Source organism: Platalea leucorodia (assembly GCF_965183815.1).
Source record: "Platalea leucorodia genome assembly, chromosome: 3".
Lineage (NCBI taxonomy): Eukaryota > Metazoa > Chordata > Aves > Pelecaniformes > Threskiornithidae > Platalea > Platalea leucorodia.
The window spans coordinates 14,861,031-14,888,865 of NC_138825.1; the positions used below are offsets into that span (position 1 = coordinate 14,861,031).

Sequence of the window (27,835 nt, forward strand, 5' to 3'; positions counted from 1 at the left end):
CTGCTTTTTTCTTTTTTTTTTTTTAGAAGGAAGAAAACCTGCTCTTGCTATGCTAACGTACAGTGACAGTATAGAACAGCCCAGAGGTGGAACAATGCTGGAAAGAGAAGGATACCCAGCCATATTGCAGGACAGGTTTAGGGCTTAGCAAGCACTCACCTCCTACCATGTCCCTGCTCTCCCTGCTAAAACGATTTTAGCTTGTGCAGAAGGTTTGCTGGACTGTGACTGCAACCCTGCTGCTCTGTCCTTTGACGTTGGACAGCAGGGCATGGTGGAGACCAGAAGTCAGGAAGCTGGGAGTGCAGGCAAGCTCTGCCCGCCTCTTTGCCAGATGGCCTGGATTCCTTCAGCCAAAGCCCAGGGCTATAGCCCCCCTAAGCCCTCGTACCCTGTGCACCCCAGCACTGCAATCACTGATCCCATCTCTGTCCACCCTTCCCCTCTGAGCCTCTGCTTGTAGGAAGGGAGAAATCTTATCATCTAGGCCAGGCTTCTTGCTCCCCAGAACTACTTAGGCAAGGTTAGGAGTGAGCTGTGGGGAGCGTGGCCAAAGACAAGGAGGCCACCTCTAGGGCGGGGAGGGCAGGACTGAGTGCTAGCCAGAAAGATGGGGTACAGCAATTACACCAGATGTACTAAGGAAAAGCTTGCAAAGCGGCTAAGCTTAGCTAACGCCACCACTAACCAGTGCTAACTTTGACTGTCCCTAGTCCCTAGACAAGCCACAGGGAGGAATGAGGCTTGAATGTGTAAGCCAAGGACAGAACATCTACTCAAATTTTCCATACAAGCACTGATCTAGTCGTGATAGTTACCTGCATGGAAAAGTTATCCCCAAAAGACTAAAACTTCCATAAAGACATATCCAGTCTTAATTTGAGGATATTGAAAGATTATCATTCTAGCTGGCAGTTGCTCTTGCTGTGAAAACCCTCCTTATCTGAAATAGTCCACTCATTAGCTCTTCATGCTCCTCTCTGAGGCACTCAGGAGTCTCGCCAGTACCTGGTATTTTCCCTCGGGTAAGAGTACGTGCTCAGCCCACTTGGGCAGCTCTTTTATCTCTGATAAGGCACTTAACAGCTTCTTTCTTCTCTTTCTGCTCCCTCTCCAGTTTTCAAAATCTCTTTTACACAGTGGGAGATCCTGTACTCTGACCCTGGTCCTTCCCACACCACATGCAGGAAGGTGGTTACCCCCTTCCACCCCCTGCAGCACTCAAAGATCTCACTAGCTGAGGTATAGCTTGTACCCTGCAACTCCAACTCCTCCTAAAATACTACTACCCTTCTCACAGGGATTAGCACACATGTTCTGGAGTCTAAACTTACTTATTTGCAGCACAAGAGCACACAATTTTTACAAGGGTGCTCCTTAGCAGCTTGGCTGTCCCTGATGACCCTCTTTTGATCTGTTACTTAAGCAATCCCTGCATCACCCAGATTGGTGTCGCTGCTCGGCGTTCAGCGCCAGTACTGGGCAGCAGTGGGTCTCACGCTAATCCCTGCAGATCTCTACAGGACAGGATCGATCCACAGTGATCAGAACGGTACGCCTCGCCAAACACCTCAGCCAAATCCCACGGCAACTACCCCGTGGTCTTGCCCAGAACTGATCACTCTGTGATCCTCCCAAGTCACTGAACTTCTTGGTAGATAAGTTATAAATCTGGACCTACTTGCTCATATAATTAAACAGGATAAGCAGCAACTGCTCTTGAGCTGTGGAACCACTGCAAGGACTTCCTCTATATCCAGCTGTGGTGAACGCCACTGTGGAACACTGACAGCAACAGTGACTGACAGCAACAAGGAAAATGAGCTCCAACAGGACAGTCTGACAGCCTCCTGGAACTCCAGTAGTCCTACACTCCACCACTGGTCATTTACTGGTGAGAAGTACTCACCATTTCCTGGTATTCTCTTCAAAAACGCTGCCTTCTTTCCATCACTAACTGGATGGTCAGTCAGCCAAAAATCCCCTTTCCTGATCATGGTTTTCCAAACATGCAACAAAATAAAGCAGCTCCTACTTTTCCCTCACTCCGCTCTACCTCCTTATCCAACCTGGCACCAAGCAGGAGTGCACACCCCACCACCGCCGCTGGCTGAAGTGGTAACAAACAGGAGTGCATGTACACGTACACACGTTCACACACCCATCACTGCCACCACCCCCAGCTAAGATGATGGTAACGAAAAGGAGCACACGCACATACACACAAACACACACATCCCGACAGCACCACTCCCGGCTAAGGAGCATGCCCATATGTGCGCCGACACAAATGCACACAGACACACACTCTCACTCACCTTAGCTAAGCAAGCACTGACTTTCGAAGTTGGGATTCTGAACTGCAGGCAATTACATCAAAATAAGATGAAAATAAGAAGGGGAAAAAAAAAAACAAAGATAGAAAGGAGCAAACCCAGGAACTCACTGAGTTAACTGTCTGATAGCATTAAAACCTCAAAGGTGAAATTTTCAAGTGTATGTTCTTAGACATTGAAGTCATACTTTGAAAGCACCCCAAAGCATCATGCTAGGCCCATTTTTTTCTTTTTTTTTTTTTTTTTTTCCGCTCCAGGTTGCAGCTTCCTGGCTGTTTCCTTCCTCTCTAGTTAAATGACAAATTTGGAGTTTTTGCTCTGAAGTCTGATGAAACACTTATAACACTGTCACCAATCTGGCCTGTGAGTTCATCTTGAAAAGCAAAGCTCCTGTAACACATGCATTTTGTGAAATTCAGTGCCGGCAGCAAAGCACAAGCTCCAGCTGTTTGCAAATTCATCCAACCTCCTGTCCCAAAAGGTGACTGCTGCTCACAGATGACACACGCAGTGGCTAGTTTTACTGTTGCATTTCAAGGTCAATGTTTCAGTGAATGCCACACATCTCTAAAGCCCCTGATGCCAGGGGAATACAAACGAGAGGTACAGTTCCTCAGGCTGGTAGAGAGGGAAGAAAAATGGGATGAAAATACATCTGTGCACAGTACAGGAGGAGCAGGTTAGAGCCTGTGCTTTGCCTGTAAGCCTGAGAGCAACTACTGAGGAGAAGAAAACAATTTTGACCTACCTACAACCTCAGCAAAAAGATTTGGGGGTACACCATACACAGTGGGGGAGCAGCAGCTTTAGAAGCACCCTGCAAACCTGCACAGCTACCCAAAACTTATCCACAAACTGGCAAGGTACCTGGCAGAGAAGCAGCTTGAGCTCTGTGTAAACAGGGAACCTCAGACATCTCTTTTGGCACAGGACACAGGCATTGAGGAGGCAGAGGTACTGAGGAGCACTTCGACTGGGATCATCCATGGAAGGCGAAGGCTAGAGTGTAAAGAGAGGCAGCAACGAGGGCTCTTTGAATGGTACATCTGGCCACTGACGGGATATAAAACCTTAACAGCAGGTCTCACGCTTTTTTTTGAGCAGACATGGTACATTTTTTCTGCTGGCACCCTGGGCTGTTCAGTGCTTGGCTTACTGACCACTGGTGAGTGGCAGCTCATCCTCCGGGCAGGATCATTTTCCTGAACATCTACCCCAATTTCTTCAAGTGGCAGCAGCCAGACTCCCTGGGTTTCACCTGTAGCTCCCATGCCACCTACAAATGTTAAAGCACATCCACCTTTGCCAGCACTGGCCCTCCATACATCCCTGTCAACACTACCACCCTTATTAGATGCGCAGTCGTGGGCTAAGCCTTCAATAGCAGCAGTTTATCAGATCCTCGATATTTTTCCTGACGTTGACAGCTCAGGTTTGCCTTTCAAGGTGATATCCACCGCTGAGACCGGGCTTCTGGAGAGATGCCAGATGTTCAGTGGGACACTCCTGCACCCCTGCTCAATTGCTGTGCAGCACCCAGTCCTGCAAAGCTTCCCACTAGAGGGCAGAAGGCAGCCAGCCAGGAGCAGACACCCCGGGGCCACGGGGATGCCCTGCAGCTTGCCCTGCAGACTGGCTAGTCTCACACAGCAGTTTGTAAAAGCAGCTTTACCCCCTCTAATCAGAGGGGCGTCCAGCCCTACAGCTCACCTCTGATAGCGGCCAAAGCAGGTGCCAAGAGAAGAGCACGCAAACGGGGTGCAAGCAGTGAGATACTGCCCAGAACGCACTCTCAGCCACAGCTCTCTGAAATCCAGATATTCCCTGAGCCGCAGGTGATCTGTATGCACCAGACACCACTGATGCACGCAGAGGGGAGGAGAGACCTACTCCACTTTCAGAAACCAAGTCCCTGTTGCCAGCAAACAGGAGCAATGAACTGGGACAGCAGCAGGCTCTCCATCAGGCTCTGCAGCTCATGCATCAGGACGGGTAGGTGGGCCAATTACATGCTTTAAGATGAACCGGGATGAAGGCTGATGTCAGCCTGCTTTGAGAGTCTCCCCAAGAGAAAGTGTGACAGAGCACGCAAAGCTTGCTAGCACACTCTCGTGCCTCTGCCCTCCAGCAACTGCAAACGCTGCAGTCTGGGACGGGCGAGTAAAGCAAGCTGCACTGAAGTGGTGTAACACAGTAGGACACAGAGGCCAAAGGCCATGGCAGCACCCTCCTGGGGTCCCCAAGGAAAGAGCTAGGGCCAGGGCCACCAAATGCCTGCTGTGTATCAGGTCCCCCAGCTGAGCTACGCAAGGTGGTGTGCAGCACAACAGCCCTGGTGCTGACCAGCAATCCTCTCCTTGCCATGAGAGAGGCATTTTGGCTCCCCAGCACCCCGGCTGACAGCAGCTTGCTACCAATAGCACACGTCTGCCCTGATGCTGGATCCAGAGCAGACTTCTGTTACTGCAAATTGCAGTAGGTTTGACTCATCCCAGTTCCCGGGTGACCTTCCCAAAGGAAATCCCAAAGCATGAGGGACAGGAAGACAAAACTCCCTAGGTAGCTATGTCCCTTCGTTTCCTGTAAAGCATTTCACAGCTTATGGCTCTGCCTGCCTTAGGAAATACAGCCTGTTTTCCAATGTGACTATTCCTGGTCCCCTCCATCATCCCGACTCCTTCCAAGTGCCTCTAGACAGACCAAAGCCAAGGCCAAAGCTCAGACATTCTGGAGGACCAGCTGACACTCTTCTTCCTTTGGTCCCTGAGGGTTATAACAGCAAAGGAACATAAAGCCCGTGCTCAGGAGGAGTTCCTTCTCCCCACAGGAGCAGGCTGGCTGCACTATGTGGGAGGAGGACAGAGGGCAATGGCATACTGGGAACCGCAAAGAATGCCAGTGTTGGAAGGTTATACATTACCAAGAGCAAGAGAGCATACTCAGTCGGGACAAATGTGAGGCAAAGAGAAGAAAACAGTGTCCCGCAAGTAGATACGTCCACCTTTCCTTGTCTTCATGGCTGGCTGCTTGCAGCTGCCCAGAGTCCTGCTCACAGCCTTGTGTCCTGGCTAGCACATGCCCCCTGGGATGGCCATTCAAGACAGACTGCAGCCTCTTTTCAAAGAGGCCAGCCCAGACCCTGCCAATGCAGCACATTAAATGGGACCTCAGCACCACTGTATTGAATTTGAGCACCTCAATTTTTCATTTTTCCTGTCGTCACAGAAGAGAAAGCCCACCCCAACAGCCCCTGCTGTTCTCATCTGACTGGGCACTCCATTCTTAATTGCATGAAACATCATCATCTCCCCATGTATGTGCATTTATCAGGCATGCCCTGCTCTGATCAGCCCTTGGAAGAGTGCCTAACTCTTTAATCTCTGGGCAGATGATCTCAGAACAGCTCTGGTTTGGTCAGTGACTTGCCCTTGAGCTTGCTGCACCCAGCTGCTCTATTAAACACACCGAGAAGCTGCTTTCCCACTGCGGGGACCACGCGTGGGTCTGCCCAGGAGCTCCGACTGCCACCCAGAGGCCTCCTGGGAACAGCCTGCTCTCCCATCACAAGCTCTTAGCACTCCTCTGTGTTCAGGTATGTATTTCATAGTATTGCAATAACACTGAGATGGCACAGCCACTCACAACAGATGCATGGGAAAGAGCAGGTCACACCCCAAAGAGATACAACAGTGAGGACAAGGCATAGCAGACATACCAGGCTGGGTGAAATGCACCTACAAGATAAGGAGGCTCAGAGAAGGAACAAGAACATCGACAGACCGTGTGCATGTCTCATCCAGCAGCAGTAGTTACTAGTGATCACCAGCAACAGCTATCAGAGCTGCTTGCTACCTATGTGGAAGCAGCCAGGTGTGAGGGAGGATAGAGCACAGCCAGGCAATGGATTCACTGATTTTGTCTGGAAGACATAAGATTCACTCAGCATTACAGAAGAGATCTGTTGGATTTATCGAGGAGAACATAAAAATCTTTCTAAATACCTAACATGATGTGCAAAATCATTCTCTTTCCCCAGGGCTTTCAAAACTGGTATCTGATAGCTGTAGCCAAAATTGTTCTTGGACCAGCCACTATGTTTCCTTCACAGGGTTTTAACAGGCTATGCTTTTGAAACATCCTTGTTAGAAGAGATCAGCCAAGATGCATTACTGAGTGTACACCAGCCCTAAACACGGGGAGTCACACGAGGAGAGGCAGGCAGACCAGCAGCAGTGCTGTGCTCAAGGTGCATAGTACTTTTTTTTCCAAAAAGCTACATCTATTATAGGCTTTCAGCTGCTTTTGTGCTGCCAAAATATTAACATGCAGGCAGTGCACATGGAAGAAGATCTGAACTCCTCGTAACACTGCATTTCTAATAAAAGAACGGCTGTTCAGGAGAAGAGCTAACATCAAGACCCCTCTGCTTTTTTGCTGCCCATGGCACAGTGAGGAAGGGTGGGCTGTTCCAAGCAGCAGGGCAATGAAGCAGAGGCATGAGGATGCACTGCTTCTCCGGCGTCATTGCAGAGGTCACAGCATCCCAAATGAGGACAGCGCAGGCCTGGCTGCGATGGAAAAACAGCTCCCGCACAAATGCTTGGCCAAGGCCATACACCAAATCAGGGAGTATTCCCTGGTCTCCAGCATCCCCACTAAGCACAGACAGCAGTGACACTCTCAGCCCAGCGAAGCTGCCTGGGATTCCCACCGGTCAGGCCTGCAGACGACTGCTCCAGAGCACATGTGCTTTCCTTCTCGAGGCTGCCGAGCCGTCCTCTCAGGTTTGGACACGCCTCGTCGCGTGGGCAAGCGTATGCTAGCACCTTTTCACACAAATTGCTTCTAAATAAGACAGATGCTGCTTTCTCAGACCAATGCAAATGCCATCGTGAAGGCAAGTCAAAGAGAAGCCTGTATGATGAGATGCTCCCTTCCTATGCCCAGGCAGATTTCTCTAAGCACAACTGTTCTTTGCAGGCTCCACAGCTACAGACAGCTCCATGGTTTTGGACTCAGCAATACAGGCAGCCTTGAAAAGAAGCGGACCACTCTGGCATACTAGCTGTTTGTGTTGTGGACGTGTGTTTAGGACACAAGTGCTTGCTGCTATGCTCATTTCCAGGATGGCTCAGTGTGGGACACTGTAGACAGCAGACAAAGAGACAGCTGAAGTCAATATATAACCTGAATGCCACCTCTGGACCTGAGGACTGCTTCTTCCTGAGAAATGCCACCTCCTGACCCATCCCTGCTGTGGACTGAGAGCTCCCACATGCTTTGCCAGCCTGGAGAGCACATCACACACAAGACACGCATCCTTCCTACCCTGATCCCAGGGGTCATTCCTGCCAATGCGGCTAGTCCCACCGTGGGAGGAAAGAGCAGCTGCTGCTGCGGCACCAGGCCTACCAAGCACCACAAACTCCTAGGCAGGATGAGTGCAGCCTGCGTACGCAGCCAGCGCGGAACCTGGGCAACGGGACACAGACCACGACAGCCTGTCAGCATTGGCAGGGCTATTCCTGCCCCTCCTTCCTAGCAAGTCCTCTCTCCAGACAGAATTCAATAGAGAGCTCTGCCCAGCAGAGCGTATGAATTAGCAGGGACTGAACCTATCAGTATGGAGGGTTAAGGCAGGTACCACTGTTCACTGAGGCAAACTACAGCCTTCTGCACATCCAGCTTTCCTCTGTGCTATTAAACACTTTCTGAGCCAAGCCACTTCAGGGAAGAGCTGCTCCATCTCTGATGGCACTGGCACAGCCCTGGACCCAGCACAGCTACCAGCCAGGCTGCACAGCTTCATGCCTGCCTGTAAAGCTGTACTAAATGCCTCCCTCACACAGTACAGCTCTGCTCCACAAGCCTCCAGCCTGCCCAAGTAGGCAATATAACCACACTAAGGCAAAACGCAAGGAATAGGTGCCAATGACAAGGCAGAGAATGCCCAGCCCTCTCCTCTGATGGGGCTGCAGCTTTGAAATTTGAACTGATACATTTTGCTGCTCGTGAGGCTTCCCTGCACCCTCCTTATACCCAGTGATGCGGTTTTTAAACTTCTCTCCTTCTACTCTTCCATAAATACTAAATGAAGTTGCCCAACAGATTCAAAAGCTAAAAGGAAAGACTAAAATACTCTCGGGAACTGCATGTTTCCCAACAAAATTCTTTTCCTGCTAACATTCAATCTGATTCAAGTCAGATACAAACCTGGCACTTATAATGTCATTTTACAGTCTGGTCATGCTGCTCTGTGCTAGATAAAGTCAGCAACAGAAAAATGCCCTATCAAAGCATCACGGCCCAGTATTATCATGCCCAGGATCTGCGCAGGCTGGAACACTGCTATTTTAACAAAGTTCCTGTGCTTTCTTCCCAGATGTATTCAGCCTCTGTTCACAGCTTTCCCCACTAGTTTTGCTTTAAATCTTTTCCTTTTAACCAGTTTGTAATTTGGTACCCCCCTGTACCTTCATACTACAGTGCTGCTGAAAGCACTGCTTTTCACCCACCACCGCAGACCTCTGGGTTTCTGTGGACTAATTCGCAGGCAGAAGCAAAAGGGATCCAGGCTGACTAAAAGTGAGCTTAAATTTTCTGCATGGGGTTTCCCAAGAGGTCTCTTAACCCACTGATCTAGACCAGAGAGGCCACTGTGCTGACCACATACCACACAAGGACCTTTGTCTGAAAAGTAGGGGAGCTATGAAAGGAAAGTTGTTAAAATCACAGGAGAACAAGCACTCTGTGCATTCAGTGTCAAAAGCAAGATCAGAGGGTGGGATGGAAACCCTAAGATCTGCCTAGAAAGACCCTGTCGGCCACTCCAACCTGTCGTTGTTACAGACATACCAGAGCTATCTCACACACCACATGGCAAGGAGCTGCAGCTTACCTGGTGCTACAGAGCAGCTTTCCTTTTAGCATAGAGACGCCTGCAAACACTCTAGCGTGCACTGCTTCTCCCTGTCAGTCAGCTTCAGAAATAGCCCCTCCTGGCAGAGACGTCCATCTTGTCGCACCACTGCAATCCAAAGCTGCTGGGCTGTTTTTACCCAACCACGCATGCTTTTCTGAGGCAGAGGTGCCACACAACCCATGCAGCTGGACTGGAAGCGAGAAGGCTGTACACGTTGCTATGGCTCACGTTAGATCCCTAGCTGAGGGGTACCGTGGTATTTACCAGAAAACCCCAGAAACAGAATAGTGCCTTGTGCTCAGGTCCACCCCCGTAACATCAGGCTCTCCAGGAGCAGGCATCGAGAAGCACGGACTGTCTGCCCTGCAAAAGTAGAGGAGCTGTGTCCAGGGAGCAGCCTGAGCTCCAGCGGGCCAGCGCAAAGGCAGTTTCCCCTTGAGGACCTCTCCAGGCAAAGCACGCAGGCAGCTGCTGCCTGCAGTCATTCATGCTCACTGGCATCACAAGGTTTCCCAGCAGGCCGTCAGGCTGCCCAGCAGCCACAGTCCCTGCTCTCAAAGGTGCTGCAGCTTGGGCTCAGCAGCGTCAGACAGTTACTCACAGGATGACAGGGCCCTGGGGGCTCCAGCCAGCAGCACGCAGACCAAGCAGATGACACTCCATGCACCTGGAGCTGCTCGCTTCCAGCCGTTGTCCCAGTGGAACAGGACATTCTTCCCAAGGATCGCTGTGCCCATCCAGCATCTCAGCAAGCTGCAAGCAGAGCCAGGAGCTATGATGACAGACATTTCGTCTAGCAAAAGGGTCTGTGAATAACCTGGTATGCCTCCTAACCACATCCTGTATTACAGCCACACCGGGCACAGGCAGCCATCCAGAGACACCCTCACTAAGACAATTCAAATTTGTAACTTGCATGAAAAATTCAACACCCTACCAACCAGTTATTCTCTTTAAAGCTCATTTTTGTAGTGCTCACCGGAGCACCAAGTGCCTGTCGGAGAACTCGGGAAATGGAGGCACAGGTGGTTTATCGTGCAATCCTTCCCACAAACCCATGGGAATCTGTGGCTGAAGTGAAGGATTTCCTGCACAATCGGTGCACACAAAGCCACCTGGTGCAACCGAGGCACTCCTTTATGCCCGTTATCGGGGCATGTGTTGGCCAAGTCAAAATTGTATGCTCAGATGCAGTGTCCTTGTTTTCTTTCTAAGTACTCTGAATTTTACACAGGAGGTTGTTAAATGTTTCTGAAATGAGTCGTCCCCAGCTCTTCTACAGAGCCTGTTAGAAAAATGTATGCCAGTGCACATAACTTGGGACTAGCCCGCAGGCAGCTCTGCACCAGCCAACTGAAGCAGAAGAGACAAAAATGTGGCTTTTTTGGTTCACTGATCAAACTGTAAAAGAAGCCTATAAAAGAAATAAAAGCTAGTTCAAGCCCAGAATAATACTGAAAAGTTTTGAAAACAGCCATGAGGGGACACCTCTGAATCTGACTCTATCTAACACAGAGGAAGTGGTTAAGAAGGGCAGGCAATAAGACTGCAAGTGACTGTGAAATTCTAGCCAGTTACAATTTTTAAGAGAAAGACAAAAGTCAAGGGACAACAACATCAGGGGAGCAAACTTAACTAAAGGCCCTGGATCTGGACATACCGATAGGGTACCACTCAAAGGAAAAACCTAGTTCAGAAATATCTGGCAGTTCCTTAACAGAAATGCTGTGAAGGCATCAGACAACGCACCCTAATGCCTGAAGGGAGGGGCAGCAGAGCAGCCTGGCTAAGATCATCCTGTCTTCAGTTCCCAGGGCCAAGAAGCCAGCATCTAAAAAGATTAAACCAAGTCAAATTACCGAGGGCATGAACAGCAATATGCAGAAACAAGAACAAAACACAAGCCAGAACAGAGAAGCCAAGGCCCCCAAAGCATTCATCAGCTTGTTAGTAGCATGTTATATTCACCGGTGCTCCGTTTGCAGCTATAAATAGGCTGCCAGTTCAAAGGAGAGGTGAATCCCTTCCTTGGGATAATCACATATGGAGAAAAGGCAGAGGAAGCTGTTCCCCCAGGGAGGCTGAAGAGCACTGCTGCCCAGGTACGAAAGCACAGGGGCTTTTGTTAGCACGATTCCTTGGGTCCAATTGCCCTATTCTTCCCTCGTTTAAGATACAAAAGATCAACCAGAGATTCTACATCAGAGCATCACCATTGCTCCTTAACGAAGTGGCAGGTGGCAGGATCAGCCCAGATGTGGTGGAGGGGATGGAGGCACAGAGATTGAGGTGAAGGGAGACACAGGTCCACAATACCCAGAGACCCAGCAACTATCCAGAATCCTGGAAGCTGCGTAGACCATCCGACATGCTCAGAGCACCTAGCCTCACAAACACAAGCCATATCTCCAGCAGAGGCAGGGCCAGGGATGCCCAGCCCAACACCAGCAGTCCTGCCTGCTGCTGGGCGGGAGATGCTCAGAGCTGCTCTCTGGACCAACCTGACACAGGAGAAGCAGTTCCACCACCGTCACTGCAGATATAGCATGCTTCACCTCGACACCTGCACTAGAGCAGCAGCCCAGCATCTCCAGGATTCCCGTATTCAGCCCAGTGTGTCCTACAGTAGATAAAAAAGCTAGGCCCCATCTGCTCCCCACCAATAAGCACTCATAGCCAACACAGCATGCCCCAGAGCCATGTCACGGTACAGGGAAGTCCGACCCAATCTTAAGTGAACCTCTCATCCACTGCAACCCTGGCAATGCTGTCTGGAGGAACCATTTTGCAGTATCTCTGGGGCTAGCTCCAGTATCAAGTACGCTGACACGTTGAGGGAACAGGAGCACAGTTTGGTCCTGTCCACAGAAGCAAATACCACTGAGGTCCTCTGATGTCACCTACACCTAAAGATGCTTGTTTAAAGGGAATAACCAGTTGTGATGAGCAATTCCACACAGAACAATGTGGGTCTTTACAGACCTGGAGTGCAGCCAACCCTGCTTTGTACAAGGGGGTAAGACAGCCCAGGAACTGAACTAGCAACAGGGAGAATTACAATTGGTTTGTGCACTGAAAGAAGGAAGACGGTCTGGAAGTCTCCCTTTCAAGGCACCAGCCATTGATGGAGGAGGCTTTTGCTTTAGAAAGGCTGAAGAGCATCGCTACTCAACCAGAGAGGAAACCACTGCAGTGCTTTTGAGTGGAAAGGCAGAGGCGCTTACTGGGGTCCACAACCAGCTACTGCACTGCTTGCCACAACCGCTCTGTCAACACCCGCGTAAGGCTGAACAGTGTGATTTCAAACTGCCACAGTACTGCTGCACCCATCACACTCTATCTACAACTGGCTTCTACCTGATGAAGAGTATATGCCAAGCCTGCACTAGTTTAGGTTTTTTAACATGCACTAAAACTGCATGGGGAAATTTAAGTACAGCTTTACAAGAATAATCCCTGCTTAAAATCAGCATGTAATTAGAGAAGCATGCACAGGCCAGTTAAAATTGGATCCCACCAAAGTTACTCCTGCCCTCATCAAGAATATATACAACCCTGCCATCCTGCACATTGCAACAGCCAAAGCACGTGCAGCACAGGGCCAAGGCATGTCTTAGCTGTGGGACAAAATTTACCTGCTTAAAAGCAACCAACTCTGCAGCACTGTCACAAGGCACAAGCTGATCTGATCATACCCTAGTCAAAAGTGCATACTCTGTATGTAGAAATCAGCCTTGTTCAGCGTAGGGTTTTTGTGAGCTTTTTCTGAAACTTGTTTTGTTTCATCTGCACACAATCGTACCTAATTATCCCACATATCCCAAGTGATCCAACTCACGTTCAGTGTCAAAGGGGCTTCTAGGCAACATCCATCCATGGTCTGTGTCATCAGAGGGGATGAAAGGTGACAGCAAGGACAGGATGGGAACAAACAAACAGCACAATCAAAGGAAGGAAGAAGGTTCACATCAGAAGAAGAGGCAAGAGCATCTTGCAAGAGCAGGACCACTGTACGCAAAACCTGCCACTTCTGGGGAAGCCAAGAATGAATGGAAATCAGATAGCAAGTCCTGGCAGCACAGTACCTGCCCTTGAAAAATCACCTTCCCAGGATCTGCAGTTCACACGGCACAGTCCTCCAAGCCCAGGATTTTACAACTGGACCTCACTAATAAAATACACAGTCCTGCCCAGACCCGAGGCCAGATTCGTCAGTCACGGATGCACAGCTAACACTTTTCAGGTGGGTGTGCTTTCTGGGGACCGCACAACAGTGGCTATTCATCTGGGCTGAGAACCTCCATCCTTCAGCAACCCTGGGCGTCCCTTCAGATTTCATTACACTTGAGCCTCGGTGCAGCAAGAATGTTTGCAAAAAGCTCTTCTATTTAATCTCCTCTGTAACAAAGCAGATGTGCAGATGAAAGCCAAGCCAGCACTTCTTAGAGTGGACACAAAAGTTGAGATATTCTACTGAAATCTTTTAGAAAAGACAAATACACCTAAAAAGTACATCGAAATTTTAACCATCATCCTACTATACAGCTAATAAAAACTATTTTCTGTGAACTTAAAAAAAAGTTTTTGCAGTAAAAATGCTTCATAGCTTTAAAGAACTCAGAGTGAGCCCAGGGAACTCAGCAGACCGACATCTGGAACCGGAGTCAGCGGAGTGCTTAGCCCCGGCCTCGACAGCCGTTTCCTGCCCTGGGTGCAGAGAGAGAAGACCATGAGCAAACAGAAATGAAACACTTTGGTTCGCTGGCAAGCTGCGGAGTTGAGAAACCCAACTGGAAGCTTGCAAAAGCAGAAAGCTGGTTTTCCTCTTTGAACCTCCAAGTAAAAGGGGAGAGTGTATGCGATAAGAGCTGCTAGCTCCAGACTCTTGGAGGGCATTGCACAAAATCCATTGGTTTCTGACTACTCAGGAATAATAATCCTCCATCCAATTAACTGGGCTTTCTATCCAAAACATGTTTAGATTAATGTTCTTATAATCCAGTAGATCTAAAGTAGTTTTAGGGAGCTAATTTTAAGGGACTGACTTTGGAGATTTTAACTGAACTTTCATTTCCATACAAAAGCAGATTAATTATTTGTGAATTCTCAATCTAGTAAACATGAAGTGAGTCACTCTCTCACTTTTAAAAAAGGAAGCTAGAAACGAATATGCTGAATAACCCTGCAATTTTTACAGGGCTCCAGGAGGAAAGACGGCAGGGAGTTCACATATGATTGGGTACACTTCACCTTGGTGATCATCCTGAGCCCATGCTGCTGTCAACAGCTGTGCTACGGGTAAGTGGTAAAGCACTTTCCAGAGATGGATTATTGACTTCAGTCTGCTTCTGTGAGAAGGTACATAAAGCTTTTTCCATACATCTGAGATGCCTCAGAATGTAAGAAACCAGAAGCACGGCTGCAGCAGAGCCCTGGGGAGTCTGCTAGCAGTAGCAGCAGCATTACTATTAGCATTTGGTACTCCAGCTCTGACCCATTTTGAAGAAGGGAAGTTTATGTTGTCCAGCCTTGCATGTTTCTCTTCTCACCACCAAAAGGGACAAGGGATCCAACTATCGCCCAATCATAGAATCATAGAAACGTTTAGGTTGGAAAAGACCCTTAAGATCATTGAGTCCAACCATTAAACTAGCACTGCCAAGTCTACCACTAAACCATGTCCTCAAGCACCACGTCTACCCTTCTTTTAAATACCTCCAGGGATGGAGACTCAACCACTTCCCTGGGCAGCCTGTTCCAGTGCCTGACTGCCCTTGCAGTGAAGAAGTTTTTCCTAATATCCAACCTAAACTTCCCCTGGCGCAGCTTGAGGACTTTTCTTCTCGTCCTATCACTTGTTACTAGGGAGAAGAAACTGACCCCCACCTCGCTACAGCCTCCTTTCAGGTAGCTGTAGAGAGCAATAAGGTCTCCCCTCAGCCTCCTCTTCTCCAGACTAAACAACCCCAGCTCCCTCAGCCACTCCTCACAAGACTTGTGCTCTAGGCCCTTCAGCAGCTTCGTTGCCCTTCTTTGGCCACGCTCCAGCACCTCGATGTCCTTCTTGTAGTGAGGGGCCCAAAACTGAACACAGCACTCGAGGTGCGGCCTCACCAGCGCCGAGTACAGGGGCACTATCACCTCCCTAGTCCTGCTGGCCACACTATTCCTGGTACAAGCCAGGATGCCATTGGCCCTCTTGGCCACCTGAGCACACTGCTGGCTCATGTTCAGGCGGCTGTCAACCAACACCCCCAGGTCCTTTTCCACCGGGCAGCTCTCCAGCCACTCCTCCCCCAGCCTGTAGCGTTGCATGGGGTGGTTGTGACCGAAGTGCAGGACCTAGCACCTAGCCTTGTTGAACCTCATACAGTTGGTCCCGGCCCAATGATCCAGCCTGTCCAGGTCCCTCTGTAGAGCCTTCCTACCCTCCAGCAGATCAACACTTCCACCCAACTTGGTGTCGTCTGCAAACTTACTGAGGGTGCACTCAATCCCCTCATCCAGATCATCAATGAAGATGTTGAACAGGACCGGCCCCAACACTGAGCCCTGGGGAACACTGCTCGTGACTGGCCGCCAGCTGGATTTGACTCCGTTTACCACCGCTCTCTGGGCTCGGCCGTCCAGCCAGTTTTTAACCCAGCGCAGAGTGCACTTATCCAAGCCGTGAGCAGCCAGCTTCTCCAGGAGAATGCTGTGGGAGACTGTGTCAAACGCCTTACTAAAGTCCAAGTAGACAACATCCACAGCCTTCCCCTCATCCACTAGGCGGGTCACCTTGTCATAGAAGGAGACCAGGTTAGTGAAACAGGATCTCCCTTTCATAAACCCATGGTGGCTGAGCCCGATCCCTCGGTTGTCCCGCACTTGCTGCATAATGGCACTCAAGATGATGTGCTCCATGACCTTTCCCGGCACCGAGGTCAGGCTGACAGGCCTGTAGCTCCCAGGATCCTCCTTCCAACCCTTCTTGTAGAGGGGCGTCACATTTGCTAGCTTCCCGTCATCTGGGACCTCCCCGGTTGACCAGGACTGCTGATAAATGATGGAGAGTGGCTTGGCCAGCTCTCCTGCCAGCTCCCTCAGCATCCTCGGGTGGATCCCATCTGGCCCCATGGACTTGTGAGCATTCAGGTGGAGAAGCAGGTCGGTGACTGCCACCTCTTCGAAAACTGGGGCTTGATTCTGCATCCTATCTCCATCTCCCAGCTCAGAGGCCTGAAAAACCCAAGGATGACCAGTCGGACTATTAAAGACTGAGGCAAAGAAGGCATTAAGTACCTCAGCCTTCTCCTCCGTGGCAAAGCTTCCCTCCGCATCCAACAAAGGAGGGAGATTCTCCCTGGCCCTCCTTTTGTCGCTGATATATTTTTAAAAACATTTTTTTGTTATCTTTAACAGTGGTGGCCAGTTTAAGTTCTATCTGGGCCTTTGCCTTTCTAATCTTCTCCCTGCATAACCTCACAACATCCTTGTAGTCCTTCTGAGTTGCCTGCCCCTTCTTCCAAAGGTGGTAGGCTCTCCTTTTTTTCCTGAGTTCCAGCCAAAGCTCTCTGTTCAGCCGGGCCGGTCTTCTCCCCTGCCTGCTTGACTTATGGCACATGGGGACGGCCTGCTCCTGTGCCTTTGAGACTTCTTTCTTGAATAACATCCAGCCTTCCTGGACTCCTTTGCTCTTCAGGACTGCCTCCCAAGGAACTCTGTTAACCAGACTCCTAAACAATCCAAAGTCAAGCCTCTGAGGACTCCTATTAGCAGCATGCAGATCTTGAACTCTGTCAAAGAGGCTTGAGGTCCATTGCATTTGCGCTGGCAGAAGCCACAGATGAGTGCACGTTGCCAGAAGTAATTAGCATGAAGATGCATTCATCTTGTTGTGCCTAAACAAGATTCTGTTCGTTGGCCCATTTTTTTAGCATAAGTCCTAGTGAGTTTTCTGAAGCAAACCTCTTTCCCTGGGACATGCCTTTATGATATGAACTGGCGAGGCACTTCCATCTTGAAATTTATTACCCCAGCTGAGTCTGGCATTTTAAGACACCCACATTTAGTGCTTTTGATCTAGATTTGGACTTCAGTCCCAAAGCATTGGCAGAGCAGAAGACTGAGGTTGTCTTCTTGGCACATATTACTCCCATATTCAAAGACTAGTTACTGGGCTAAGAATTGGCAGCATGAGAAACTCTTGCTCACGCCACTCAAAATCAAGTCTATACACAGACAGTGGCATAAAGCCATCATGTTCATGAAAACCTGACCTGCCTCACTAACATGAACCAAACTGGCTTCCCCCATTCTAGAAGCGAACAAGCACCTACTGGAAGCAGCAACATTGAATAAATTTCTTTCACGTTTGAGGCAGCTAGAAAACTCAGCACCCACGTGGCTACCAGCTATGCACATTTGCAAAGAGGAAGACACAGGTTAGACCTATCTAGATGCTGATTGCCCTCAGCAGTGCAAGGACAGGTCTACCTACTACAACAGAAGAGGCTGCTGTTGTTCACAAGGTTTCTCCTCCGTCCAGCCTTATGCACACGCTGTTATAAGTACAGTCATTCTTAAAAGGAAAGCATTTTTGTTCTACTGTACCGTGGTCAAACAGGAGCTGTGGGTACAGTACAAGTTTACAGCAGGAGACACTGCTGCCCTCCAAGACTTGTCAGTCCATACCCTCCAAGTCCAGAAGGCTGTTAAAGAGCCCATCTCCAAGGTAGCAAAGCCTCAGACACACAAGAGCTACCACGCCACACTTCCCAATGTCTTCTGCAGGCTGCAAGTCGCTGCGCCAGCCAGTGGCACAGGACAAGCCCCTCCTTGTCCGTGTCCACACTTCACTGCATGCTGTGGCGAGCTGAAGCAAGTATATCCTGCGAGCTGCTGCTTTGTGTAGCAATGCACGCATACAGCCCGTGCAAATGCAAGCGTGCCCACGGCCCAGCTCCGCTCTCTGCCCGCCTTTACCAGACTGTGAGCCATGTATGTCCCAAGACCCTTTACCAGGCACCGCTCTGTCTCCAGCATGTGACAAGCAGCCATGAAAACAAGATGGGTATGGGAAGGAAGGCCAACTTGCTGCAAACCGCTGCCACTGCAGGCTGGCCTGGGATGTGCCGTTGCTTGAGGGAAGGCGGATCAGGCTGCAGTGGCAAACGTTCCTCCCAGCAGAGCACTCATCTGACAGGAGTCCCGCAGCAGCAATTGCACATCTTTGAAGACCTCTCAGGTAAGAGGAAAGAGACCCATGTGGAGCAGGCTCAAAACACTCCTGTTGGGAGAATGAGGGGTGCAAAGAAGAGCTAACTCAAGCCAGCCAGGTTGCCAGAAGTTGGACAGTAATGCTCAGCTCCCATTGAGCCTGGTCTGAACCGGACCCAGTTTTCCTTTGGCTGAGCAAATTTCCCTTCCGCCGCTGCAGCGAAAGACAAGCAACAGCAATCCTTCCACACACACAGCACCCCACTACGGCTCTTCCCCTCCCAATAAAAAGCAGCTAGCCAAAACACAGCTGTTTGTACTCATCTCTTCATTTTTGCTACTATAACAGATCACTAGAGCTTGGACGATTCACCTCATCCTCCCATCCCACCGCACAACTTAGCAAAACTGCTGGTCATTCAAGTCACACCTCCTCAACACACCCCGGCACTGCTCCTTTTTTCGGATGAGAAGGCAGGGCGCAGAAAGGGAAAGTGAGATGCCCAGGATCACAGAGAAATCAGACCCAAAGGTCCCACTTTGGACTTGCACCTCAGATCACCAGATGCCACTCTAGCAGGAATTGGTATTTTTATAGAAGCCTTTATGATTTACATTCACGCCACAAATCTCTTCAATAAAAACAGATGGAGGTGGATCGTGTTGGGCTCTTATCGCCTTCATCAAATCCCCTTTTCTCCCTCCAGACATTCCTGACAGGCAGATTTCCCCGACCTAGTTTTTCAGAAGAAAAGAAGTTTCAGCTACTTCCCCTGAATTGCAATGAGCTTCCACATGCCAGTGAGCGGCTCCTCAAGAGCAGGGGAGTGAGCAGCCAGCGCTTCCCAGGAGGAACAGCCACACCATGAGAGAAGCAGAAGCCCCCAAGCCCTGCCACCAATGCAAGCCCACCCAAACACCCATGTATACTGCAGCACGAAGACAGGGGCTAGCAACACTTGATGCAAGCTGGGCTCTGTATGTGAACAGATATTTATGTTTCACCATGGAAAGTTTAAATACATTCTGTTCATGCACATCTCCATACACAGAGGTTGGAGAAGGAGAGGCCCAGCAGCACTCACTCTCCCGTCTCCATGAGCCCTCTAGCAGAAGTTATGATGTTGTCGTCCCTCTCCAAATGCTCAGAGCCTCTCGATGAATTGGCTGGATCCTTGCACGGGCAAAATGCAGGCAAGAGGACCGCCAAGAGGACACAGCACCCGCCTTGGAGGGGAGGTCACCAAGGTAAACTGTGGGTTCACCATTCCACCCTTTCAGTTTTCAGGTTCTCATTTCTGAGAGCAGAGATGAACATTTGCAGTGCAAGAGGGTCATCACAGAGCCCTGGCAGCCAAAGTAGCTGTGAGAGCAGAGTCTGAAATGTGATCCATTTCAGCACGTGGATTTGCACGCCTCCAGAGCTCCTGTGCAACAAACACAGTGCCAGCTCAGCCCTGGGTGCCTGAGCAGGCACTGCGCATTTCATGGATTAGAGCCGAACTGCAGAGTGCTGATGAGTGAGCTCTGTTTTCCCAGTGTCTGGAACAATACGTGTTTTCTGTTCCCAGTTATTTCCTCCCCACTTTCCACCGCACTATGAACTACCACTGCCAGCTTCTTAAGATGGGAGAGTAGAAAGTCTGGCTGGCAGAGCTTATACCTAAACATGCCTGAACAGCCAAGGCACTAGGGACATGAGCATAGGTATACAATAAAATGCTTGCTACTGCACTACTGCGTATGACATGAATATAAAATGAAGTTCATTGATTCAAACTGTTAAGGCTAAGAAAACACGACTACAGCAAGGCTACATGAGTACCTTTAATCCAGCCTTATTTAATGTTCTTGTTTCAAACTTCTCTAACAGTGGTTAGGTATGTCCATTCTTCTTGTATTGCAACACCCCAACCCCTTTTGCAAGAGGATCTTCTAAATCAAGAAATAAAAAACTATTTAAATAAAAGAATCCGCTATTCTTGAAGCAGAGTTTCTTAGCAAACGACTGGCATCCCAGCTTCAATTGTATGACACTGCCCATGCAGCGCCCAACACTTCTGCGTGAGGCTGAGCTGCTATTGCCACCTTGTCCACCAGAACAAAGGTAGCAAAGCCACCATGCCTTTCAACCAAGGGATGAGAAGGGATGACAAACCAATCTTGATTTGTCACAGTGATTCTCAAGGTTATTCATCCTCAGATGGAAAATCCTTCCCTGAAAACAACTTCAGGCTATGAACTAGCCCATCACACCAGGAGGGACAGGTAAAGAAACGCAGTCATTGATGCTAAATTAAGTGACGTTACTGTGTCTCAAGCCTCCCATTTTGCTAGCCTTAAAGAGAGAAAGAAAGAGCAAAGAGAGCTTGGCAGCCTCTGAGAAGTGTCAGACACACTACTGAACCCATACAGCTCCCAGAAACGTGGGAGGAAGTAACACAGAGACTCTTCAGCAGAGAGCTTCCCCAGAACACGCACAGCTACACCAGACATCCTCTCCTTCCTTCCTCCAAGAAGGCCTCCAGAGTTCCCGCAGGCACATGCAGTTGCTGATGCGCGAAGAGACTGCCACAGCACGCCACCCTTTGTGGGACAGCCAGACGAGCACAGGGCCACAGCAGGAGAAAGCCATGACGCCGATGCTGCGGCCCTCAGTGCCCTCTGTCATGCACGTGCTGCCATGCCGGCCTCCGCTGTTGTCGCTTACAGGCACCACATTAAAACCCCAGCAGTCTGAGATGGGGTGGGGGGAGTACAGGGGGCTTCTCCCTGCCAGCAGATTGACACAGCAGAGCCCTTCAGCACTGCTCCCCTAGCAACCGAGACAGCAGAGAGAAGGTCTTCTTGCCAGCTTTCTACCTACCAGCTGCCTCCACAATATCTGCACCAGTGGCTGCTTCCCCGGCACACACAGGAGGCACCATGCACAACCCTGGGAGCAGAGCATCTTTTCTGCAGCCGTGCAGCGTGCGAGAGTCGGTGCTCTTCCTGAAAATGACACTTTGACTTACATTGTTGGGCAACTTTAACTGACCCTCTGCCAAGTCATGACTGCTCGGCCTGTTTTCCTTTGGTAGACAGGTCCTTAATGAGGTATCTGAGCAAGAACAGCCTGAAGATTCACCCTACAGTGAAGGACTCACAGATCAGACAATGGCTCAGAATGACCAGAAGATACCCCAATGAGAACCTGCTCCAAAACACTCCTCAGCTCTTGGATCCATGGCTTCCCTAAAATTACCAGTCAGTAACAAGCTGCTCAACCACAAGTGTACCCTCCCCAGTACAAGTCACAGAAGACAGCCAGACCCTAGGGAAGGTTATCCCCAGACCTCTTGAATCACAGTACAATCAACAGCTCTCTCACGCTCAGTTAAAGCGGACAGAATCCCCTCACACTGACGACTGCAGTATTTGTGGTCAATAAAACAATGTATTACTGTGAGATACTGCCCAACCATATCTTTGTTGTAAGAGCATTTGCAGCTCTTACCATGGACCACTGCTGCTGCTCTTCACCAGTCATCTGTTGTGGACCTCCATGTACACACATAACATGCACAGGCAACGAAGGGGCTCTTGGAAGAAGGACAGACAGGCAGAGTAAAGACAGCCAGCTGAGCTCAGCAGAAAGAGATGAACTTCCAAGACCTGTTTCCAATGCCCTTTCAAAGTACTGCAGCCAGCCTGAAATCTCAGCATCCTCAGATACTTAAAAAGCTGCTGGACAGAGATCCAAAGCCTCAGAAAACTCACATCTGAGATCTAGTTGCAACTCAGCCAAGAGGTCAGGCACAACCAAACAGATCAGCATGCTCTTGCCCAAGCAGCTTGACGCAGCTCCAGTCTGGAAATTAATATTTTACTCTGGAATAAGAAATCTTCAGCGGCTGTGAAATGCAGCCAGTGTTTCCTTGGTAACAGAGGTGGCAGGACATCTCTCCCCAGCATGCTCTCCAGAGTCCTCCCTGCAGAGCCACAACCAGGGCAACGCGCTAAGGGCACCCATGGATCTGCGGTCGCTCCTCAGAGGGCCCCCACAGCACTCACCTTCAGTCTAGCACCCTGCTGTTGGTAACCAGCTGCTTTCACAGTGGGTCAACAGCATATAACCACTGCACTTGCACAACGCTCGACAGCTACAAGTCCAGGTACCACCTGAAGCTCAAGAACACTGTCAAGGTCTCAACATGCTCCTGGGCCTGTAGATGACTTTCAGGGTCTGTATCCAAAGGGTGAGCAGTGATAAATAAAAGCAGTAGGTAAGACTGCAAAAGTTAAAAGAAAAAACCAACACATTATCCAAATCAGGAGCCACTGTTCTTCAAATTAGATACAGGGCTACTTGCTCAAACTGGAACACTATAACCACAGCAGAAGCATCCTCTGCAGCCCTAGTCTAGGTGCTGTTTGTCAAAGGGATCCCATCAGAACAGTTATTTTTAAGACTCAGATCTTTAACTTAAGCTTTTCATTAGGCTGCATGGATACCTTGGGGAGGGTTCAGCCACTCCCTGGACCCCATGACCAGTACAGAAACAGCTCAGCGTTATCCTATTGCTGACACTTCTGACCTTCTCTATGCACCGCCGCACGATCCCAATTTTGCACTGTGGCACAGAAGAAGGAAGTCTTGGTCATGGGTGTCTGACTACAGAGCTATGGATAGGGAATTAGGAGGAAGGCTGGCATACACACTAATGCTTGGGTATTGCATTCTAACATGAAAAGTAACAAATTTTGAGCATCTACCTCAACATTTAAATGAAATCCAAACCAAAGGCCGAGTGAGCACGAAGTTCCTTCTGCAGCAAGACACCAGTCTAGGCTGCTCTTTGCTCTGCAAGCAGCAGGATTCATTACTGGAGCGTGGACTGATGTTTGCAAGCACACAGCAGGGGCAGCCTTCACGGCTGTCACCATTTCCTGCCCCGCACACGTACTCCCCTGCCACTTCAAGGACAGTCTTTGCAGAGGCCTAATAAGTTACGACCCTTCCTCCAAACGCTGCTGAAACCCTCAGATCCTGCCAAGTTCCTTGACCTGGGTTTGTTTGGAGGTTTAGTTTTACTGGGGGCGGTGACTAATTTTGTCTTGAAGTGTTCAAGGGAGTCTATTAAGCTTGCACTGGGTGCCCACAAAGAACAGGGTTGTGCTGCCAGGGAATCCCTTGACTGTGCTCACTGAGCGTCCCTATCATGTTCAGCTGAGAGAAAGCAAGCAGAGAGACAATCTGTGTGCTGCAATCCCTCGCGAGCACTGAGGGATACTAGACAAGTGCGTTGCTAGCACAAATTCATGGAGCTGGGGGCTTTCCAGAGGAGAGAAGACAGCGTTGGTTTGTTACTGCAGAGAAGGCGTTAGTATCGAGGCACAGACACAGCAAGATGTAGCTCCAAGAGAGGTTCCAGGAGCAGCATGTTTCAAAGGTGGGGTGGGAAATATAATTCCATTGTCCCAAGTTAGGATTCGGGATTACCTGGTAGGATAGAAACAGCCTGCTCTCAAAGCAAAGCAGAACTGCATCAAAAGCTGACCTCCAACTACACTCCTAGCGTAAACAGTATCCAAAAGCCAGTCACCTGAGGAATGAGAGATAGGACACCAAGTACTATCTCCCAGACCCTCCTCGGCCTGACAGTAAGCAAGCCAACCAACAAATAGATAACTATTCCAGGAGAGGACAATCTGTATGGAAGAAATTGACTTTATGGCAGCCACCAGCTGCTTCCAGCACTGTAAGCCAGCCTCCCCATCCCAGCAGACACACTGCCCCGACAATTCCCACTCAGGATCTGCCACCAAGTTGGTGGGGGGGGCTTGCCTTAGGTGCCCCTTGGACTCTGCTCCAGCCCCAGCAGAGGCTGCCATGCTCCAGCAACATTCACATGTCCCTGATGGGCTTGTTTCCAGTTGCAGGAGGGCACAGCACACAGCTCTGTTAGGGTGGTGCTGCCAGCAGGATTTCAGGATGTGTCAGGCAGAAAGGCAGAACAGACTGCTGACACAAGTCGCCCACATGCATGATATAGGTTCATATAAGCCAATTTCAGAAAGGGTTGAGAAAGTTATTACCATTATTTCTACCTTTGCCTGCTCAATCTTGTTGTCCTAGTTACCAAAGCCCTGGTGACTAAGGCAACCAGCCTTGGCAAGTAAGAGGCAGAATGCAATGAGATGTAACACAAATATTTAAGATGACTCTGAAATACCGAAGCAGAAACAAGTAACAGCAATTCAGTGCCCCCAGCATTACCCCCTGCCCCTAGGTCTATTACATTTCTCATCACCCCCACAGGAGCGTGGGAATGGACACTCAGGTACGTCTGTGATACACCCAAGAGACACAAGGTGGGCTGCAAACCCAACTCAAACGTGCAAGAGCTCCCCCTGCACACCCCCTCTTCACACAGCGAGTTAACTGTACAGACACTAGCATGCACGGTCTTGTGCCCAGGCTGAAGATCAGAACTTGTGCTACCATTCAATAAACAGCTCTTCTCTATCCATGTATGGCTTCTGCAGCATCCAGGCTCCATGTTTATAGCGTGCTGGAACATTTCACACAGGCATTACAAGGCATCTCCATCTGGGAATTGAGTAACATGACACTCCTGTGGTTTCTGAGATCACTAACAGCTCTGCAAGAATTCCAGTCCTGATCGCATATTTGCTTCTCTCTTATTTTTATCACACACATACAATACCCAGAACATCTCCAGACTCAAGGCTAAAGTCAAAAGTTACTTTAAGTGAACTGCATGGCTTGGACGGTATAAAGGGAACAACTACTGCAGTGACCATGCGCCACAAAATGATCAGACATGCATGTCCATCTGGCAACAATCTAGTCTCAGAAAAATATCTGTATTACAAGAAAGCAGCATTTACCAGCATACTTAAAACATGCAAGGGGTTGAGGTGATCTGGCACAAATAAGGTAGCTGAGGGTAAGGATGCTGAGATCAACCTTCCTCCTAGGCAAAAATCAACATGCCACTATTACGTTGAGGCTATTGAATCCTCAGAAGCTGCAGAAAGACTTCGCAATGTCCGTGACCACATTTGGCTCTATCCCCTTCATCGGCTAGCTATATGGGATAAAATAACCCTGTGCATCCCAGCAGGCATTACACCCAGCTGATTAGTCAAGGCCACTCCACGAGTTGTACGTCTTCCAGCCCCCGACATGCATCACTGAGAGGTGTGATGGGAATTAAAGGGTCAGGTCCAAACACTTCGACGCTTCCAGCTTCCCTAAGCCACCAAGAGGAGCTGATACTTCTGCTGTCCACAGTCCAGCACCTTCAACTCTAAACTGTTATGATCGTGACCCAAGTGCATAATCAACTGTATATAAAGCCCAAAACATAAGCAACTCTTGCTGTCTTGGAACTCCAAGCAGCATTTCACTAAGCTTAGGCTTTTCTCCACAATTGCTGTTAAACTTCACGGAAACAGGAGAAAACTATGTGCTTTACACTTGAACTGAGATTCATAAAAAGACATCAGTTACACAGAACCTGTTGGACTGAAAAATAAAAACTGGAACAGTTTTTGATGAACACTGCATGTTTAGCTTGACCTGAACATTAAGTATACAGTTGTGCTGGGCACCTCACAAGAAACATGAAAACAAGACTATTATGCTGGGATGGGTGGTCAGATCCTGAAGGGAAGATGAGAAAATTTCAATCCAGATGTGTATAATACCCTACAATGCGTAATAATAAGGATATGTTTAAAATTTTATTTAAAAGAAACAAAAAGAGACTTTTTATCTCTCTCCAACCCTTATATTTCCCTATATTGCAGCTGTGCCTACCATTTAATTAACCAGCTTCTTATCTGTTAGAAAACATCCACAGAAAAAGGGAAGTTTCATTTTCTCCCTGGTGATTCACATTGTCACGCTCAAAGAGATATCCACCCAAGGCCTTGTAAGCATCCTCACGAGAAGGCGTCGGAGCTTCAGAAGAAAATTTGCAAGTACGTGGAGCCAACAGTGCTGCACACTGAACTCACAGGAGTGAAGGGGACGGTTCTGCACAGGCTGCACGCTCCAAGGAGGACCTCAGGTAGGAAGCATCAGGTCCTAAATTACCTTGGGAGCTTTAAAAATTCTGCCTCCAAGGGCTTAGCTCAAGGCCCTGTTTGAACTACGCTCCACTCAAACAAACTTCAGGGAGAGGAATGCTCTCCCTTGCAGAGAGCACTGTTTTAAGAGCCATGTTTCTGCTTAAGTTACCAATATTTTTTCACCTAAAATGAAAACGGCACAAGATTTCAAATTACTTCCAAAAAGCTTGATTTAAATTGTGGCTTAGCTCACTCTGACCTAAATGCATTAGGCCCGGGAGACAACAAAGCCCTTTAACTACGGCAGGAACAAGCAGGCAAAGGCAGCAGGGAGGTTGCAGAGAGGCGGCGGCGGCTCTGGCTAATCTGCCCAGCTGGAGGGAGGGAAGGCAGGCACGGCACCCCAGCTCGCTGCGTGCTCTCTGGGAAGGTGGTACCCTCTACCCCTACCCCTTCAGAGGCTGCTTTGCTTGTCCAGCAGGCAAACTGCCCCAAGGCCCAGCCCCCACTCCCCCTCTCACAAGAGGGATGAATAGCGAAGCTAATTGGGAAGCCAGGAACCGGGCTGGGGCTTGAGGGAACCCATGCAGGTTGCCACAGCAACTCTGCAAATCCATGTCACCAGAGACCACCATACTCAGAAATTCAGAGAGCAAAGCCCTTCTAGCACCTGGGTGACAGCCAGTTATCCTGCCTTCTGGCAACAGGATTGCAAGCCTAAGTAAGATCAAGCCAGCTCAATCTTATGAATGGAAGATCTCCAAGGGACACCAGAGCAGCTGGGACATTCGGTGCAGGCTCGGCATTCAGCAAAGCCAGGCTGTGAAGGTACCATAAGGCAGACCCTTGAACCGCCACCATGATTGATTCCCCAAGTTTTTCCATTTGAGGGAACCACACACTGGACATCTTTGAAGACTACACGCATTGGTTTCAGAGCAGCATGCATGTTGTGTGCAACACAAACAGCTTGTTCTCTGTTAAAAAGTAGCCTGAGCTGCTTCAGCACAACAGGCAATAAAAACATAAAACTACACCTACTGGAGTGAGTAGTCCTCAGAACCACTTTGTAAGGGCTGACAATAATTCAGAGCACAGCAGTCTTCCAAGCATTTTCCAAAATCCCAGAAATAAAACCAGGCATTTTCCCTTCCTTCTTGTTTACATCACCTGTAAAGCTTGAACTTAAGTACCTGATATTAAACACCTGACTTAAGCCTCAGTCAGACAACACTACAATCCCTCTGGCTCACGGTATTAGCAAGAGTTAGTAGGCTTAATGCAATTGCTCCTG

The 27,835-nt window shown here is 49.3% G+C and overlaps 1 protein-coding gene across 1 annotated transcript in view; it reads right to left on the reverse strand.

The window, feature by feature from the left end:
• LOC309587211 (phosphofurin acidic cluster sorting protein 1-like) overlaps positions 1-27,835 on the reverse strand; it is a gene marked incomplete at its 5' end in the record, with an annotated part of 72,099 nt that overhangs the window by 23,399 nt on the left and 20,865 nt on the right. The window lies entirely within an intron of this gene.